Source organism: Erpetoichthys calabaricus, chromosome 5 (genome assembly GCF_900747795.2).
Source record: "Erpetoichthys calabaricus chromosome 5, fErpCal1.3, whole genome shotgun sequence".
NCBI classification, from domain to species: domain Eukaryota; kingdom Metazoa; phylum Chordata; class Cladistia; order Polypteriformes; family Polypteridae; genus Erpetoichthys; species Erpetoichthys calabaricus.
Window position 1 is genome coordinate 24,872,684 of NC_041398.2, and position 20,723 is coordinate 24,893,406.

Here is a 20,723-nt window from a genome sequence, read left to right on the forward strand (position 1 = left end):
ACACTTGCACGAAGAAGGAATATTACAAGCGTCTTACCCACGAATCACGTATACCAGTGGTCGTTCAAAACTGCTGCAGGTTCAATCACAAATCTAACGTCAACTTATGATCACAATACAGTAATCCCTTCCTATATCGCGCTTCGACTTTCGTGGCTTCACTCTATCGCAGATTTTATATGTAAGCATATTTAAATATATATCGCAGATTTTTTGCTGGTTCGCGTATTTCTGCGGACAATGGGTCTTTTCATTTCTGGTACATGCTTCCTCAGTTGGTTTGCCCAGTTGATTTCATACAAGGGACGCTATTGGCAGATGGCTGAGAAGCTACCCAACTAGAGCGCGTATTACTTATTAAATAAAACTCCTCAAATATATTGTGAGCACGGGGGCTGTTCACACCCCTATAGGATATGGCCGCTCCTCAAAAAACGCTGAAAGATTACCTTCAGATTGCTCTCTTCTGAGCAGCTGCTTTATCAAGCGACACGCTTCCCCCACGGTGCTTCGCATACTTAAAAGCTCGAAGGGCACGTATTGATTTTTGATTGTTTGTCAGAGAGAGAGAGAGAGAGAGAGAGAGAGAGAGAGAGAGAGAGAGAGAGAGAGAGAAAACATTCTCTGCTCCTGACGCGCACTCCTTTGAAGAGGAAGATATGTTTGCATTCTTTTAATTGTGAGACGGAACTGTCATCTCTGTCTTGTCATGGAGCACAGTTTAAACTTTTGAAAAAGAGACAAATGTTTGTTTGCAGTGTTTTAATAAAGTTCCTGTCTCTCTACATCTTCCTGTGTTTCTGTGAAAATCTATGACCCAAGCATGGCAATATAAAAATAACCATATAAACATATGGTTTCTACTTTGCGGATTTTCGCCTTTCGCGGGGGGTTCTGGAACACGGCCCCCGTGATCGAGGAGGGATTACTGTATATCTCATTCCACCGGCATAACGCCTGCGTGAATGTCTCAATGCGACTGGAAGTGAATGCTAAGTCAGGAATTTCCTTTCCGTTCCATCATTCTGGTGCACATATACTGTAGTTCTTTCTTGAGCTAATATTAAAAGCCAAATTAACTCTCGGGCGATCCAGCTAAGCCACGGAGCCCCACATGAGATGTTTACTGGCCAACTTTCCATTTCACTCTGTAAAACAGAAGGCTTAGGGCAGAATACTTCGATTCTGAACTATGGACAAAGATACTGCAGGTGAGCATCAGGTGTTGCTCGGATTGAGAAACTCCCATAAAAGGCAATCATTGCATTTAGATGGAGGTGGGATCATTTGCGGAAAGCAGCGTTGGAATATTTTCTTCTTGAAAGTGAGGGGGTAGCACTGATAGGTGCAGAAATGATAATACACTCTAAGATTTAAAGATACGACAAGGATGGGATTCGAACCCACGCGTGCAAAGCACAATGGATTAGCAGTCCATCGCCTTAACCACTCGGCGACCTTGTCACAGGAGAGAATCATTTTTCCTTCTGTCCATTCCTGCTAAATACAAATTAACAGATATTGTAAAGCTTCATGCCACGATCTATGTTTAAGCACGGACGTTTCAACTAGACTTATATCGTGATCAACTGTTCTCTTTCAATGTTGCCTTGCTACAGAGAAATCTGTTACACCTCATGAAGGCAGGCAAGCAGGCAGGCATTCGCTTTCCTCTCTTTCGTTCACTGGCCAAAGCATAGAGAATTAAAGCTGAGAGATGCGCTGCACCTCCGTCTTCCGCACTGAAACGGACAAAGCTAACTTGTTCCTTACAAGGTTTCCAGGCACATCCGAGAGCCAAGATCAAAATCCACTCAAAGGAATATCACAAAGGGGAGGCATCGCTGAGACTCGAACTCAGGATCTCCTGTTTACTAGACAGGCGCTTTAACCAGCTAAGCCACGGGGCCTAAAACTACAAAGAGTTTTTAGCAATGTGACCTCGTACCCCTAAGAGCCAGTTAACATGCAACAAATGTCCACCGCTTTGTAATAAAGACACATATGAAAGGAGAACGCACTTTCAGCAAGAGCAGCTCCACGATCAGACGCTTTTGGAAAGAGGGAAGTTTGCCTTACGTTGTTTGAATCCAATGTTCAAAGTGTACCGCTGCCCTGGGAGAACAACTAAACCCCGGGATAAGCACGATTAGAAAACTGCTAATGTAAAGCAGTTCAATATATAAAATCTATCGGGCAACGTGACCAACGCTCGTCCTTTTATTGATTTCCCCACCACCAGTCCCAGCTTAGCATTAACAACAAGTCATATTACAAAACAAAGAAGAAGCAAAAGAATAACACATATATTATCTTACATAAAAAAACAAACAAACAAATACATAACAATCAACCCCCCCCCTCCCCCCTTTCTGGTTTAAATGCGCAATGTTCATAAATCATAGAAACCAGTTCGACCAAACGGAATTACTGTCCTTATTGTGCAGGGCAAAGAGAAACCATACTGGAATACGCCGGCCATCGAGCCGATAACAAAAAAGTTCAATCCTACCAGTCCAAGTATTCCAGCGAAATCAAAGGAAAAAAAAAAGGTCCGTCTTCAGAGACGCGTCTCCCTTGTGTCGCTGAGTCTTCAAAAAAAAGAACTTGTTCTAGCAGATATTTTTACTTGGCGCTACCTCATCTCTTCTCTTTGTCCACCACAAGATGTCTCCCTTTCTCCCCTTCTTTTCCGGTTTTTAACCGCCCTGACCGAGTTATGACCTCCCCCTTAAAGGTGTATTTACAGTATTCTTCTTTCCTGAAATTCACCCAAAGAGGCAGCAAACTGCCCCTGGAATAAAGCAAATGTGGCATCCGCTACAAAAGGAAGCGCTCGATGAAAAGACAACGTTCTCATAATCCGTGATGAGGACGATCAAGATGTCATCTGAAAAACTCAACACACTCACGTACCTGAGAAAAGCAGTCTTCACCTACAAAGGCACCTTAAAGTCATTTCTTCATTGAGGTTGTCCATTACGCCATGGCTTAGCTGGTTAAAGCGCCTGTCTTGTAAACAGGAGATCCTCAGTTCAAATCTCAGCAGTGCCTTCTTCAGTCTGCGTCTTTCAGTTTCTCTTCAACAGTACACGCACAGCTCAATCGGTGGTAAAGTGAACTTAAAATTAGACTGCTTTCCAACCTTACCGCATATCTTCCCGGATAAACTAATAGGTTATTACATATTTTTTTAAGTCTTTAAGGCAGTCGAAAAAGGAAAATGGACAACCTCGATGAAGAAATGACTTTAAGGTGCCTTTGAAGATGAAGACTGCTTTTCTCAGGTACGTGAGTGTGTTGTGTTTTTCAGATGACATCTTGATCGTCCTCATCACGGATTATGTGAACGTTGTGTCACAGGTGTCAGGTCACACTTATAGGTAATCTAACTTAGACACCATTAAAATATCCGACTACGCCAGCCAGTTTTATTAAGAGACTGGGAACTCCTGAAATTTACCAATAATAGCACACAGGTTTCTTTAAATTGGGCGGTGAGTAAACACACAATGAAAGACACAACAGTAATTTCAGAAAAAGGCAACAGTAAGTTTTATTGTACAAGACAATATAAGGTACATAAAAAGATAAAAGAACATAACAGAACCTAAACATATCAGGAATTAATTTCCTTTTTTTAAAAGGAAAATACACAGTGCACACTCTAAAAGTCCGTAAAAACAAGAATTGGAGAATACAACCTTTAGTGGTGCAGAGTCCAGTTTGGGCACTGTGTTACCCCAACACTTAATTGTTCATGGATGCACTCTGTTCCCCAACAGAAGTTGTGTCAAATTGTTGACTCCCTGTCAGCGTCTCTTCGTTGTTCCTTTTTCTTCCACTCTGGGCTCCTTGTGTTGCTGGGACCTAGGCACGCCTCATTTCTCATCTGTCAGCTTCGCTTGGTCCTCTCATGCGGCTTCCCTCTTTCGCTGGACCCACAACTGGCGTCTCCTTGTGGAGCTGTCTCTTCCTTCCTGGAAGTAAATGTTGCCGTCCTTGTTCCTCACGTCGTGCCAGTCAGGTACCCTTGTCTGCCTGCGAGCCCCTGTGCCCTGTCCGAGTGTCTTGGCAGCGTTTCCTGTGGACTCTCCCTCCTGCCTTCTGCTGGCCAGGAGTTTATATTTACTTCAGCCCCTGCTGTTGTCAGTCCTGGACAAACAGTTTAATCAATGGCACATCTAAATTGCCTGGGTTTAACAATTAATAAAAACACAAGTTAACAAAATGTATGGTTACCAAACATTAATAAGTACAGATATGCTGATTAGAGACCAATATTTCCAAGCCAGATAAATACAAACATTCTCAAAGGCCAAACGTCAAAGCAGTGACTCCCTTGCAGGACAGCAAATACCATTAATAAGTACAGACAGCCTTTTAACTTCTCACCCCCCAGTCTCAACAGTGGGTGCCTAATGGAACCACCCAGTGCACAAAAAAAATGTAAAAGTGTCCCCCTCTGACACCAGTCTCAACCTCTGGCTTGAAAATGTTTGGCATTTCAAAATAGTATGCCAGCATAAGTTGATGTCTTGTGGACAGGGTAAGCAAAATATTTTTGAAGTTGTGGGCATCATGAACTACCATTTTAAAAAAAAATATGTGTTGCCTCAAATCTAATTGTCCAAAGGTTGATTAGGGGTCCAAACTTCTTTGTAAGTTCAGGATAATGCTTCACAAAGTGATGTTTGGGACGCAACTTGAAATTAGGGAACACCTCTAAAAGTGACTGCCTATGATCAGAAATTTTAGATTGCAAATAACAGAGTGTTTCTGAAGAAAAAGAGGGCGTAGATAATAATTCCACCAAGTCTTTAAAGTCAAGAATGATTTCCCATGTTTGATCACCTTCTGGAATAAGGGGGCCAATAATTAACGGAAGGAACCTTATAAGAGTGGAGTGGTGGCTCTGAGGCTAGGGATCTGCACTGTCATTCGAAAGGTTGCTGGTTCAAATCCCGTAAATGCCAAAGGAGACTCTGCTCTGTTGGGCCCTTCAGCAAGGCCCTTATCTTGCAATTGCTGAGTGCTTTGAGTAGTGAGAAAAGCGCTATATAAATGCAAAGTATTATTATTAAGAGTGCAATTTTCATGTCCTTTACCACCTATAGTTCCACTTTGTTGAAAAGTTGATGGTATTCTCTGAGGATGATTTCGTTTGTCAGCAAATTTAAAAGGAAAGCATTTTATTCTACTATTAAGCTCATCCAATGTTAAATATTTTTTAGAAATCAAATCTGAAAGACATAGGCTCAGCTCTACAGGTACAATTTCTTCCAGTACATCATGTAGAAAATCAGGTGGAAAGCCTTTACAAACATGAAAGTATGCCAGCCTGTTTAGAGGACAGTCTTTTATTACACCATCAACACACAACAGTCCATTTTGCTTAAGCACATTTACAGCCTTATCAAACAATTCGGGTGTTCTTAGAGCAAAGGTCCCACTTCTGACATCACAGGTCTGTATGTTTCCACGATCTGCCAGACAAAATCTGCAAAACTTTTGTACATTAAAGGACTCCTGGAATCCACCTAGAGAGTGTGCAGCCAAGTTGTCAGCAGCCACATATAACACTGTCCCTTTAGCATAAGAACCAAGTTTCTCAATGAACACACCTTCTCTTTCTAGCTGCTCAATGTCTTTAAGCAGTGGCTCCTTTAACATATTTTCAATTGAAACTTTAATTAACATTCTCCAATGTCAAACAGCTTATTATTATTACTTCCTGAATTGCTGATTGTGACACATGCAAGACTACTTGCATTCGGAGCAAAAGAGATGCTACTCTCTCGTCGAACTGACTCGTTTTCCAGCCGAGGTTCACGCTCTGGCACACTCAGATCTATAGGCGTTAAGTGCACAGTGTCTGACTGGGTGTGACCTGTAGACGTCTGATAGCTGCAACTTTTAGTTTGTAAAGTGGAAGACTGGTGATAACGACGTCTATGAGCAGTAAATGTAGAAACCACGCTAGATTTAAGCAATCACCAAATGGGCAATTAATAATCTCTTTGTTACTCAAATGTCTTTTCAAATGAAGAAAATATTTTCGGATGGTGCTGGGCTCTGAAAATGTGTATAGTTCACAGCGAATTTTATCAACCAGTGAAATAGACATCTCTTTCCTGTGCTCTTTTAAATGATTTTTAAGTTCCACGTGGGACTGAAAGACAGTTAAACAGTCTTTGTAAATACAGTTAAAACCCCTTCTGTGATGTCCGTGATTGTTTTTGTAGTGTTGAAGGGTTTTCTTTTCATTACTAGAGGAAAAATTGCAAAACTTACAGTCCCACTTCATGTGTCGTCTGAAAAATCTCACAGTAATAAAAATTATGACTGTTAATCGATGCAGTTATTAAAAAAAAGAAAGTCTTTGCTCCGGTTCCCAATTGCGGTGCCACTTTACACTTCGTGCAGTAGTCAAAATGGATGAAGCGGTCCACACCTAAGCGCGATACTCAGTATACAACAAAAATTAATTGACTATAGGCCTACTAGAAATAAAAAACTAGAAAACACTTTCAAACTCTGTACCGAGTACTCATATTTGAAATAAAGTAAAAATAACAAACGTCGATAATTGTGTCTTTTGGTATACTAACATACTTTTATTTGGCGCGTAATGACACAAGCACTTAGAGATGACAAGCTGTGCAACGTGATTCTTTTACGCGAGTCATTGTAGTTCGTGGATTATTCCACTACCAGATCTCAATAAATCAACACTGTCCTCGCTGCTGCTGAACACGTGTAAAATACTTAAGGAAAGAAGAATGAAAATGATTTGGTTTCTAATGGTGTGTCACTAACATTCATCTCCTCCGGAGTCCGGAAACATACCCCGTCCGAAGACTGCAGTGAGGGGAAAAACGGGAGACCCCGCAAATATTAAAATTAACTTTAGCTCGCAATGCAGATAAGAAAATTATTATGTTTATGCAAAATCATTTTGTCAATGTACAGCACATTTTCCTTCTTCACTTGTATTTATCAACTTTCACAAAGAGGAAGTGTTTCACTCAGTTATGTTATCTATAACTTGCAATTTTGAGGTTAATTACACTTACCCGGTCATTGTTAATTGCCTTGAAGTTACATTAAAGAATAATTTAGAGTTGAACTATTCTAAAACTCTTGAAATTAAATTAAATTTATCCAATTTATTGTGCTGAGTTCAATGTATGAAAATTCATAAGTGTAAATAACGAAGAGGAGGTAACATTTTTTACAGTGATGAAACTGATCTGCTGGCACTGATAGTTGCAGGAACGATAATAGACTCTGAATATTTAAAGTTACGACAAGGGTGGGATTCGAACCCACGCATGCAGAGCACAATGGATTAGCAGTCCATCGCCTTAACCACTCGGCCACCTTGTCACGTCAACAATGCATCTTTCCTTCTGTCCATTCCTGCTACATTCAAATTAACAGATCTGGTAAGGCTTACTGCCAAGATCTATGTTTAAGCACACACACTTCGTCTGCACTTATATCGTGATCAATTGTTCTCTCTCATTGCTGCCTTGCTAAAGACAATCTGTTACACGTCATTAGTAAAGGAGCGTCACTTTTATCCATCATAAATTTTTGACAGGTGTATGTCCCGCCCCCCCACCGGCATCTCCGGTACCCACCGTATGCCACCTGTGTTAATTTGGGTGTTTCCCCCGCTCTCTGATCTCTGCCTGTTGTCGGGTGCGCTGTTTGACCAGCATCGGGGTTTTGTCAGTCGTGCGTATGGAAAATGGTCGGCTGCTCTTAGCCTTGATCCTAAAAACTGAGTCTGTTCATCTTTTTAATCCGAACTGGTCCTTCGGGACCCCTGTAAGGTGTCAAAAGGTAAGTCAGCGATTTTGGGCGGAGCAGGCATCCTGCTCTTAGCCGCGCACAGCGCCGGGTGTGTACAGAGAGTACAGAGAGCTTGAGTGACAGACCCCTGCAGGAGGATGGAAAAGAAAACTTTAGAGAGACTCTATTACACACCCAAGGAGCCTGGCAGTGCATCCCAAACACGTCCAGAGCATACTGTTACCTTGACAGCCGTGTAAAACCATGCCCTTTATAAAGCAAGGCATATCGTAGATACCAAAGTGATTTAAAGCAGTGCATCCCAAACAGCCATGTAAAACCTTGCCCTTTATAAAGCAAGGCGTAAAGTAGATACCAAAGTGATTTAAAACAACAAGTTTTATTGAATGAATCAAAAAGATACCAAAAAAAAAAGTGCTTTAAACAATTTTTATTGAAGCAAAATTCCAAACATAGCAAAATAACATATTGTCTTCACTTTCCGGGTTTCACACTGTTATACATTAATTGCTTAAAAGTATGAATAAAAGCAGGTTATACAGTTGTAAAATAGTCACACAAACTTGTTTGAATACAGATTAGCAATTCAATTTAAAAAGAAGCGAAAATGCAAGAATTGTATACACTGCTGAAAACACAAATCTAATTGCAAACCAGGTCCCAACCCATCAGTGAGCCGGTAATACATCTAAATAAAATGTTTAAGCCAACACATGTTTAATATATTTGTATTTCACTAAATTATGTAAGCCTATTTTCTCTGTTTGGAACAGAGCCGACCACATAAAGCTGGTCTTCACAGGCTGGATTAGTTGTGCGTAAGCATCAATGGGTATCTCGCCCTTCTCAAACTCTGCTATAATATCATCCACATCATTCTTGATAGGTTTACGAAAACAAGGCAAGTTATACATTTTTAGCAAAGCACGCACACAGGACACAAGTCTATCCTTTCTAGACCTTTCGAACATAAATAAGCTCTGTTTATATGCAATAAATGGTTTAGTGAACCAGATATTACAAATGTGTCCATCTGGTATGCATTTGTTCTCTTGACATTCATCACATTTTTCCCCTAAATGTTCAACAGAGCTAAAAAACATAAGCCCAGACGACTGAGCGACCGATTATGGTCATAATGAATCTTTTCCTAGCAGATATAATATAAGGAGAATATGTTCTATAGGTATTACGTGTCACGATGGGTTGGGACCTGGTTTTCCTTGTTCTAGCTGCCGAGTCTTGGTTCCTCTGACAACAAAACAAAACAAAATACAACAGTTAGTTAACAGAAAATATAACACATACAGGTCTTGTTTAGCATGGATAAGGCCTTTTGATTAGATTTCTGTAAATCGATGTTGGCTTTAAAAAATAACTGTACTGGTGATTAGAGACAAGTTGAAAAGCAGCTGCCCGAATCTTGGGTTTTGTTGCATGATGCATCTTTTGTATAAGCTGAAAAGTGTTTACTACAGCAACAAACTGTTTCAGACAGTTAAGAATATAAATTTTAGTCGGTTGCACAATTCTTAATCGACACAAAGGTTAAACCATAGAAAACACCGTTTGAATTAATCTTTTAATGCTGATCTGTTGACAGATGCTGGAAACACAAGGGTACATTTCCTCAGAATCAGATTCTAGTAAAAGACAAGTGTGACCATCCTGAGATTCGTCACCCAAACGGCATGCTAAACAAGACCCCATTAATACATCTCTTACACAGGTGCTAACCACGGAAGCTACAATAGCGTTCACACAATGCTTCATTGAAATCAATCCGGCTCTGTGACTCCGATGGCTGTCAAGTGTTTGGGAAATTACACACAGGTCTTGAGACATCATTAACAAAATGTATGGTTACCAAACATTAATAGGTACAGATATGCTGATTAGGAACCCATATTTCCAAGCCAGGTAAATACAGACATTCTTCTAAGGCCAAACTTCAAAGCAGTGACTCCCTTGCAGGACAGCAAATACCATTAATAAGTACAGACAGCCTTTTAACTTCTCACCCCCCAGTCCCAACAGTGGGTGCCTAATGGAGCCACCCAGTGCACAAAAAAAATGTAAAAGTGTCCCCCTCTGACATCCCCCCAGACTTAACCATTGTCAGTCCCGGACAATCAGTTTAATCTTCTTATTCTCTATAACGGGCTGGGGGTCTCCCCAAATTTTCCCTCCTCGATCGGCACAACTCCACAGCTCCCCTCTCTGGGACATCACTATTTTCTCTAGAGGCTGGGTTTCCCATTGTCCAAAACCCATATATGGGAAGTCCAGGTGGAGATGGTTCGGCCGTTGGGGTGGCTGAAGCACTTAGTGGAGACAAACAACAAGGCTTTAAAGCATTACGGTGCACATTTTTCTCTCTACCTCCCCCTTCCTGCCTACAATTAAATCATGCAAATATGACACAATTGTTATCTCTGACCATGCCCCTCTAGTCTTGGAGCTAAAATCAATAAGCCCCTCGTACTCACCTCGCAGATGGCGTCTTAACCCTCTTTTATTGGCAGACGAGAACTGCACAGAATTTATATCCAAGCAAATCAGCTTCTTCCTAGAGACAAACACGTCTACAGAGGTTTCTGCAGGAACACTCTGGGAAACTCTAAAGGCCTTCCTAAGAGGCCAGATTATTTCATATCTTTCCCATAGAAATAAATTAGAAACCAAGAAAGTGTCAGAGCTAAGAAATGAAATTACTAGAATAGATGAAGAACAAGCCAGGCGTCCAAGTGAAGCTCTTCACAGGAAAAGGCAGGCCCTGCATACAGAACTTAACATCTTAACAACTAAAGAAACTGAACAACTTATTTATAAGTCTAGACAGCATTACTATGAACACGGAGAAAAAGCTAATAAGCTTTTAGCTCAACAAATTCATAAACAAGAAGTTCACAATGCAATACCAGTAATCACCAACAAGAATGGAGAAGAAATCATCGACCATAATAAAATAATGCACACATTTAGAGATTACTATAAGTCTTTATATTCCACTGAGCCCAAAGAAGACAACACGCAATCTAATGCATTTCTGGATAATTCACAAATACCACAAATAGATGCTTTAAGTGCTGAGGAACTAGATAAACCTCTAACGCTAACAGAATTACTAGACGCTATAAAGTCACTACAAAGCGGGAAATCATCAGGCCCTGATGGTTACCCCGTAGAGTTTTATAAGAAATTCTCCACTCAGCTAGCTCCACTCTTATTGGTAACATTTACAGAAGCTAAAGACCACCAAATACTACCTCAAACATTTCGACAAGCATTAATCACCGTCTTTCCTAAACAAAATAAGGACTTGTTACAATGTGCATCATATAGACCAATTTCACTCCTGAATAATGATGTTAAGATACTCTCAAAAATCCTAGCTAGAAGGATGGAGAAAGTGCTGCCCTCGGTAATATCACAAGATCAAACTGGATTTATTAAAGGCCGACATCTATCTTCAAATCTCCGACGCTTGTTTAATGTTATATATTCACCAGCAAAATCAAACACCCCAGAGATATTACTATCATTAGACGCAGAAAAGGCATTTGACATGATCGAATGGAATTACCTTTTCACTGCATTGGAGAAATTTGGGTTTGGCCCGAATATTTGTGCTTGGATTAAACTACTGTATACCAGTCCAGAAGCTTCAGTTTGTATTAATAAAATTTGCTCAGACTACTTTAAACTAGAACGTGGTACCAGACAAGGATGTCCCTTGTCGCCACTGTTGTTTGCAATCGCTATTGAACCACTGGCGGTTCACTGCCGAAATTCTCATCAGATAAAGGGGATTGTCAGAGAAGGACTGGAACAGAAAATTTCTTTATATGCAGATGATATGGTCTTATATATATCGGACCCAGAAAACACTGTCCCTGCTGTTTTAACAGCACTAACAGAATTTCAAAAGATATCTGGTCTTAGAATTAATCTGAATAAAAGTATTCTCTTTCCAGTGAACTCACAAGCATATAATAATAAATTAGACACCCTACCTTTTACCATAGCAGATCAGTTTAAATACCTAGGGGTAAATATCACAAGTAAACATAAAGCTCTTTATCAACAAAATTTTGGCGTCTGTATGGAAAAAATTAAGCAAGACTTGCATAGATGGTCAACCCTTCATCTCACTCTAGCCGGAAGAATTAACATTGTTAAGATGAATATCCTTCCTAAACTTCTCTTTTTATTTCAAAACATTTCAATATATATCAATAAATCGTTTTTTAAACAGTTAGATTCAATAATAACCTCATTCATTTGGAACTCAAAACACCCACGTATCCGAAGAGCGACCCTACAAAGACCTCAGGCAGAAGATGGCATGGCTTTACCTAATTTTCAGTTTTATTACTGGGCAGCAAACATACAAGCCATAAAAACCTGGACACAAATAAATGCACATACACAGGCTTGGTCTGCAATAGAAGTAAAATCCTGTAGTACTTCTTTATATTCCCTGCTCTGCTCTCCAATAAATGAAAGTTATCGCAAATATACTAATAACCCAATTGTGCTTTACTCACTCAGAATATGGAACCAAATTAGGAAGCATTTTAAGATGGAAAATCTTTTATCAGTGGCACCTCTGCAAGGGAACCACCTCTTTCAACCTTCGCAAGTATATCCAGTTTTTAATACCTGGAAAAGTTTTGGGATTAAAATGCTCAGAGATCTTTATATAGACAACATATTTACATCTTTTGAACAATTACGTTCAAAATTTAACCTCCCAGCTACACATTTCTTTTACTATCTTCAAATTAGAAATTTTGTTAAACAGAAATTGCCCGATTTCCCCCACCTTGCACCCTCCACAATGCTGGAAAAAAATACTGCTCAATTCCGAGGAAACAAACACTATTTCCGCAATATATAAAATCTTATTAGAGTCCCTACCTTTCAAAGATCCAAGAGGACATTGGGAAGAAGATCTCTTAATCAATATATCAGAAAAGGAGTGGAAGGTAGCAAAGCAGAGAATTCACTCGAGTTCTATATGCGCAAAGCATAGAATTATTCAACTAAAAATTATATATCGAGCTCATCTGTCTCGCTTAAAACTGTCCAAAATGTTTCCAGGCCAGGATCCAACCTGCGAGCGCTGCAACCAAGCTCCTGCCTCACTGGGTCACATGTTCTGGGCCTGCACCAAACTAACATCATTTTGGACAAAAATTTTTAAGTGCCTCTCAGACAGCCTTAGTATCACAATCCCTCCTAACCCACTAACTGCTGTGTTTGGTGTCCTTCCAGATGGACTTGAATTGGAGAAGGACAAACAAACGGTGATTGCATTCACTACACTCTTGGCACGCAGACTTATTTTGTTAAATTGGAAGAATCCTAATTCTCCTCTTATAAGTCAGTGGGAAACTGATGTTTTATATTATTTGAAATTGGAAAAAATCAAATTTTCAGTTAGAGGATCTGTACAAAATTTTTTCAAAACTTGGCAGGATTTAATCAATATTATTTTAGAATAAGAGAATTAACTATTATTGCATTTAACTCCCTTCTCCATCTCTTATTTATATAGATATTTACTTCTCCCCTTCTTTTGTCTAATGTTGCCTTATTAAAAAGCTTAAAGCAATTTTCCTTTAGCTAAGCTCTCCTTCTCAGGGGTGGGGGTTTGATTTGTCTTCAAATTTGTTGGGTTATAAATTGATCTGTTTGTATGGAATGATTACAATGAAAATTAATAAAATAAAAATATTAAAGCATTACGGTGCACATTTTTCTCTCTACCTCCCCCTTCTGGTCTCACTTTATACACCACCCCAGAATCCCCTACCTGGCCCAGCACCACATAGGGTTCTTGGTTCCCCCAACTTGTCAGCTTCCCTTCTCCTTGTCTACCTCTTTTTCTCAGCCATACCCTTTCTCCAGGAAGCAATGTAATAGCCTGAGCTTTCTTATGCCAAGCTGTATTATGTTGTACTGCCTTATCCATCCTCCCCTTAGCAGTTTGACCTGTATTGGGTAGATTCTGCAGACGTCCCTTCACCCATTCTTCCCTCGTGCCCCTTCTGGCAGGGACCCTCACACTATGGCAGAAGGCTGGTTGTTTGTATCTGCTGAATCCATTTTCCCAATGTGCCTTGGCATGTCGACGCACAGCAGAGCTGTGAGACACTGCTTCCTGCATACTGGGGGCTGCTTGAGACAGTACCACTGGTGACCCTGGAGCCTGAAAAACAGCATGCCAACAAGCAGAGATTACATTCATTCCAATCAGCAATGGCCTTGTCTGGACCTCGTCTCTCACAATTACAACTCCTCTGGCTGGTAACTTCACAGTAGCCACCTCAAAATCCATGGTGGCATACCCTGTATAGGGGATATCCAACCCATTGGCAGCTTTCAGGGTTAGAAGAAACGGGGCCTGCCCAACTTCTATGTTATCTGCAAAATGCTGCTTGAAAAAGCTCTCTTGCATCAGGGTAACCTGGGATCCAGTGTCTAACAGTCCATTTAAGGGTTTCCCTTCAATGGTGACCTGTACCACGGGACACTCACCAATAAGAGGGGATATGGCCTTTCGGGTTTCACTGTCCAACCCTGCTATCTGGCCCACAGCTGCAGGGTTCACAAGTTCAAAAGTAGGACACCCACTAGAGGATGGACAGTTCCGCGCCAAATGACCTGCTTGTCTGCACTGATTACAAATGGGCCTACCTTGTGAATCCCAGGCATAACGGCTGTTAGTGCGAGGCCTCCTATCTGGCTGAGAGTGTGCTAATGGCTGGGCAGCATCAACCTGTGGAACTGCTGGCCTCAGTTCCTTCAGCAGCTCCTGAGTCCATTCCTTCATCTGTGTTTCAGGTCACCCAGAATCTCGGCCTTGAATGCTAGTCTCCAGTCTGCCTGTGAATGAGAATTAGTTGCGGACAACTCACCAATAGCTCCGCAAGTTGCTTCCCTGTGTCCCATATAATTACATTCCCCTTCCAGCAGCAGAGCCTCTTGATGCACTTCCCCAAAAGTGTTATCTGGATTGTGGCGCACAAATGTCCGTAGTGCTTGTCGCAGTCCACTGTCATGGAGGCCCAACAAGAGCTGATCTCGCAGCTGTATATCGGAGGGGGCTTGGGCTGGGCTACGCCATTGTAACCTGCAATGAAGTTCTCTCAATCTAAGGACAAAAGCCCTGAAAGGTTCATTAGTCCTTTGTGCACAACTGTAAAATTGGGACATCAGAGTAGCTAACAGGACTTGGTCACCATATAATCCATCTAGAACAAGAAAAATCTTTGTAACCCTATCTCTTTCTTCCACACTCAACACACTGACTTCCCGTTGGCATCCCCAGTCAATGCTCCCATCACAATACTGACCTTTTGAGACTCCCCATATTCAGCAGCTTCTAATAACCCCTGCATCTGTTCTTTCCACTCAACATATTTCAAATCACCTTTTTCCCCTCTAAACTTGGCAATCCAAGGTGCACCGGCAAAAATAGGCATCATCATGATGAAAATAAAAAAACACAATAAAACTACCCCACAAAATCAATATCTAAATAAAAATGATTTTTAAAAAAATGCCTAGTACTTTCAAGTGTGTTACTCACAAGCCCAATCCTGCCGACTAATGCCAAAATTATGTCACAGGTGTCAGGTCACACTTATAGGTAATCTAACTTAGACACCATTAAAATATCCGACTACGCCACCCAGTTTTATTAAGAGACTGGGAACTCCTGAAATTTACCAATAATAGCACACAGGTTTCTTTAAATTGGGCGGTGAGTAAACACACAATGAAAGACACAACAGTAATTTAGAAAAAGGCAACAGTAAGTTCTATTGTACAAGACAATATAAGGTACATTAAAAAGATAAACGAACATAACAGAACCTAAACATATCAGGAATTAATTTCCTTTTTTTAAAAGGAAAATACACAGTGCACACTCTAAAAGTCCGTAAAAACAAGAATTGGAGAATACAACCTTTAGTGGTGCAGAGTCCAGTTTGGGCACTGTGTTACCCCAACACTTAATTGTTCATGGATGCACTCTGTTCCCCAGCAGAAGTTGTGTCAAATTGTTGACTCCCTGTCAGCGTCTCTTCGTTGTTCCTTTTTCTTCCACTCTGGGCTCCTTGTGTTGCTGGGACCTAGGCACGCCTCATTCCTCGTCTGTCAGCTTCGCTTGGTCCTCTCATGCGGCTTCCCTCTTTCGCTGGACCCACAACTGGCGTCTCCTTGTGGAGCTGTCTCTTCCTTCCTGGAAGTAAATGTTGCCGTCCTTGTGCCTCACGTCGTGCCAGTCAGGTACCCTTGTCTGCCTGCGAGCCCCTGTGCCCTGTCCGAGTATCTTGGCAGCGTTTCCTGTGGACTCTCCCTCCTGCCTTCTGCTGCCCAGAAGTTTATATTTACTTCAGCCCCTGCTGTTGTCAGTCCTGGACAAACAGTTTAATCAATGGCACATCTAAATTGCCTGGGTTTAACAATTAATAAAAACACAAGTTAACAAAATGTATGGTTACCAAACATTACTAAGTACAGATATGCTGATTAGAGACCAATATTTCCAAGCCAGATAAATACAAACATTCTCAAAGGCCAAACGTCAAAGCAGTGACTCCCTTGCAGGACAGCAAATACCATTAATAAGTACAGACAGCCTTTTAACTTCTCACCCCCCCAGTCTCAACAGTGGGTGCCTAATGGGACCACCCAGTGCACAAAAAAAATGTAAAAGTGTCCCCCTCTGACACCAGTCTCAACCTCTGGCTTGAAAATGTTTGGCATTTCAAGATAGTATGCCAGCATAAGTTGATGTCTTGTGGACAGGGTAAGCAAAATATTTTTGAAGTTGTGGGCATCATGAACTACCATTTTAAAAAAAAAATGTTTTGCCTCAAATCTAATTGTCCAAAGGTTGATTAGGGGTCCAAACTTCTTTGTAAGTTCAGGATAATGCTTCACAAAGTGATGTTTGGGACGCAACTTGAAATTAGGGAACACCTCTAAAAGTGACTGCCTATGATCAGAAATTTTAGATTGCAAATAACAGAGTGTTTCTGAAGAAAAAGAGGGCGTAGATAATAATTCCACCAAGTCTTTAAAGTCAAGAATGATTTTCCATGTTTGATCACCTTCTGGAATAAGGGGGCCAATAATTAACGGAAGGAACCTTATAAGAGCGGAGTGGTGGCTCTGAGGCTAGGGATCTGCGCTGTCATTCGGAAGGTTGCTGGTTCAAATCCCATAAATGCCAAAGGAGACTCTGCTCTGTTGGGCCCTTCAGCAAGGCCCTTATCCTGCAATTGCTGAGTGCTTTGAGTAGTGAGAAAAGCGCTATATAAATGCAAAGTATTATTATTAAGAGTACAATTTTCATGTCCATTACCACCTATAGTTCCACTTTGTTGAAAAGTTGATGGTATTCTCTGAGGATGATTTCGTTTGTCAGCAAATTTAAAAGGAAAGCATTTTATTCTACTATTAAGCTCATCCAATGTTAAATATTTTTTAGAAATCAAATCTGAAAGACATAGGCTCAGCTCTACAGGTACAATTTCTTCCAGTACATCATGTAGAAAATCAGGTGGAAAGCCTTTACAAACATGAAAGTATGCCAGCCTGTTTAGAGGACAGTCTTTTTTTTACACCATCAACACACAACAGTCCATTTTGCTTAAGCACATTTACAGCCTTATCAAACAATTCGGGTGTTCTTAGAGCAAAGGTCCCACTTCTGACATCACAGGTCTGTATGTTTCCACGATCTGCCAGACAAAATCTGCACAACTTTTGTACATTAAAGGACTCCTGGAATCCACCTAGAGAGTGTGCAGCCAAGTTGTCAGCAGCCACATATAACACTGTCCCTTTAACATAAGAACCAAGTTTCTCAATGAACACACCTTCTCTTTCTAGCTGCTCAATGTCTTTAAGCAGTGGCTCCTTTAACATATTTTCAATTGAAACTTTAATTAACATTCTCCAATGTCAAACAGCTTATTATTATTACTTCCTGAATTGCTGATTGTGACACATGCAAGACTACTTGCATTCGGAGCAAAAGAGATGCTACTCGGCGTCGAACTGACTCGTTTTCCAGCCGAGGTTCACGCTCTGGCACACTCAGATCTATAGGCGTTAAGTGCACAGTGTCTGACTGGGTGTGACCTGTAGACGTCTGATAGCTGCAACTTTTAGTTTGTAAAGTGGAAGACTGGTGATAACGACGTCTATGAGCAGTAAATGTAGAAACCACGCTAGATTTAAGCAATCACCAAATGGGCAATTAATAATCTCTTTGTTACTCAAATGTCTTTTCAAATGAAGAAAATATTTTCGGATGGTGCTGGGCTCTGAAAATGTGTATAGTTCACAGCGAATTTTATCAACCAGTGAAATAGACATCTCTTTCCTGTGCTCTTTTAAATGATTTTTAAGTTCCACGTGGGACTGAAAGACAGTTAAACAGTCTTTGTAAATACAGTTAAAACCCCTTCTGTGATGTCCGTGATTGTTTTTGTAGTGTTGAAGGGTTTTCTTTTCATTACTAGAGGAAAAATTGCAAAACTTACAGTCCCACTTCATGTGTCGTCTGAAAAATCTCACAGTAATAAAAATTATGACTGTTAATCGATGCAGTTATTAAAAAAAAGAAAGTCTTTGCTCCGGTTCCCAATTGCGGTGCCACTTTACACTTCGTGCAGTAGTCAAAATGGATGAAGCGGTCCACACCTAAGCGCGATACTCAGTATACAACAAAAATTAATTGACTATAGGCCTACTAGAAATAAAAACTAGAAAACACTTTCAAACTCTGTACCGAGTACTCATATTTGAAATAAAGTAAAAATAACAAACGTCGATAATTGTGTCTTTTGGTATACTAACATACTTTTATTTGGCGCGTAATGACACAAGCACTTAGAGATGACAAGCTGTGCAACGTGATTCTTTTACGCGAGTCATTGTAGTTCGTGGATTATTCCACTACCAGATCTCAATAAATCGACACTGTCCTCGCTGCTGCTGAACACGTGTAAAATACTTAAGGAAAGAAGAATGAAAATGATTTGGTTTCTAATGGTGTGTCACTAACATTCATCTCCTCCGGAGTCCGGAAACATACCCCGTCCGAAGACTGCAGTGAGGGGAAAAACGGGAGACCCCGCAAATATTAAAATTAACTTTAGCTCGCAATGCAGATAAGAAAATTATTATGTTTATGCAAAATCATTTTGTCAATGTACAGCACATTTTCCTTCTTCACTTGTCAACTTATCAACTTTCACAAAGAGGAAGTGTTTCACTCGGTTATGTTATCTATAACTTGCAATTTTAAGTTAATTACACTTACCCGGTCATTGTTAATTGCCTTGAAGTTACATTAAAGAATAATTTAGAGTTGAACTATTCTAAAACTCTTGAAATTAAATTAAATTTATCCAATTTATTGTGCTGAGTTCAATGTATGAAAATACATAAGTGTAAATAACGAAGAGGAGGTAACATTTTTTACAGTGATGAAACTGATCTGCTGGCACTGATAGTTGCAGGAACGATAATAGACTCTGAATATTTAAAGTAACCACAAGGGTTGGATTCGAACCCACAGATGCAGAGCACAATGGATTAGCAGTCCATCGCCTTAACCACTCGGCCACCTTGTCACGTGAAAAATATGTCTTTCCTTCTGTCCATTCCTGCTATATTCAAATTAACAGATCTGGTAAGGCTTACTGCCAAGATCTATGTTTAAGCACGCACACTTCTTCTGCACTTATGTCGTGATCAATTCTCATTGCTGCCTTGCTACAGACAATCTGTTACACGTCACGCAGGTAGGCTGTCGCTTTCCTCTCTTTCGTTCAGTGGCCAAAGCATAGAGAACTAAAGCTGAGATCTCTGCTCCACCACCGTCTTCCGCACTGAAACGGACAAAGCTAACTTGTTCCTTGCAACGTTCTCAGGCACATCCGAGAGCCAACATGAAAACCCAATCAAAGGAGTATGATAAAGAGCAGGCACCGCTGAGACTCGAACTCAGGATCTCCTGTTTACTAGACAGGCGCTTTAACCAGCTAAGCCACGGCGCCTGAAACTGCAGAGTCTTTTCGTCGATCGCTTCATTTGAACATTGGATTCAAACAACATAAGGCAAACTTCCGTCTTTCCAAAAGCATCTGATCGTGGAGCTGCTCTTGCTGAAAGTGTGTTCTCCTTTAAATTTTTTTTTATTACAAAGAGGTGGACATTTGTTGCATGTTAACTGGCTCTTAGGGATACAAGGTCCATCCATCCATCCATCCTTTTTCCAACCCGCTGAATCTGAACACAGGGTCACATTGCTAAAAACTCTCTGCAGTTTCAGGCGCCTTGGCTTAGCTTGTTAAAGCGCCTATCTAGTAAACAGGAGATCCTGAGTTCGAGTCTCAGCGGTGCCTGCTCTTTGTCATACTCCTTTGATTAGGTTTTCATGTTGGCTCTCGGATGTAGCTGAGAACGTTGCGAGGAACAAGTTAGCTTTGTCCGTTTCAGTGCGGAAGACAGTGGTGGAGCAGAGATCTCAGCTTTAGTTGTCTATACTTTGGCCAGTGAACGAAAGAGAGGAAAGCGACAGCCTGCCTGCTTGCCTACCAGCCTGACGTGTAACAGATTGTCTGTAGCAAGGCAGCAATGAGAGAGAACAATTGACCACGATGTAAGTGCAGATGAAGTGTGCGTGGTTAAACATGGATCTTGGCATTAAGCCTACCAGATTTGTTAATTTGAATAAAGCAGGAATGGACAGCAAGAAAAGATGCAGGTGGCCGAGTGGTTAAGGTGATGGACTGCTAATCCATTGTGCTCTGCACGCGTGGGTTCGAATTCCACCCTTGTCGTAACTTTAAACCTTAAGAGTCTAT

The 20,723-nt window shown here is 40.8% G+C and overlaps 6 non-coding genes across 6 annotated transcripts; 1 reads left to right on the plus strand and 5 right to left on the minus strand.

Annotated features, from left to right (window-relative positions):
* Positions 1-1,382: 1,382 nt before the first annotated feature.
* Positions 1,383-1,464, minus strand: trnas-gcu (transfer RNA serine (anticodon GCU)). The gene has a single exon. It is a non-coding gene; the product is annotated as a tRNA-Ser (tRNA).
* Positions 1,465-1,836: 372 nt separating this feature from the next.
* trnat-agu (transfer RNA threonine (anticodon AGU)) lies at positions 1,837-1,910 on the minus strand. The gene has a single exon. It is a non-coding gene; the product is annotated as a tRNA-Thr (tRNA).
* A 5,397-nt stretch (positions 1,911-7,307) lies between these two features.
* trnas-gcu (transfer RNA serine (anticodon GCU)) lies at positions 7,308-7,389 on the minus strand. Its single transcript has one exon. It is a non-coding gene; the product is annotated as a tRNA-Ser (tRNA).
* Positions 7,390-19,402: 12,013 nt separating this feature from the next.
* Positions 19,403-19,487, minus strand: trnas-gcu (transfer RNA serine (anticodon GCU)). Its single transcript has one exon. It is a non-coding gene; the product is annotated as a tRNA-Ser (tRNA).
* A 352-nt stretch (positions 19,488-19,839) lies between these two features.
* On the minus strand, positions 19,840-19,913 carry trnan-auu (transfer RNA asparagine (anticodon AUU)). Its single transcript has one exon. It is a non-coding gene; the product is annotated as a tRNA-Thr (tRNA).
* Positions 19,914-20,616: 703 nt separating this feature from the next.
* On the plus strand, positions 20,617-20,699 carry trnas-gcu (transfer RNA serine (anticodon GCU)). Its single transcript has one exon. It is a non-coding gene; the product is annotated as a tRNA-Ser (tRNA).
* Positions 20,700-20,723: the final 24 nt, after the last annotated feature.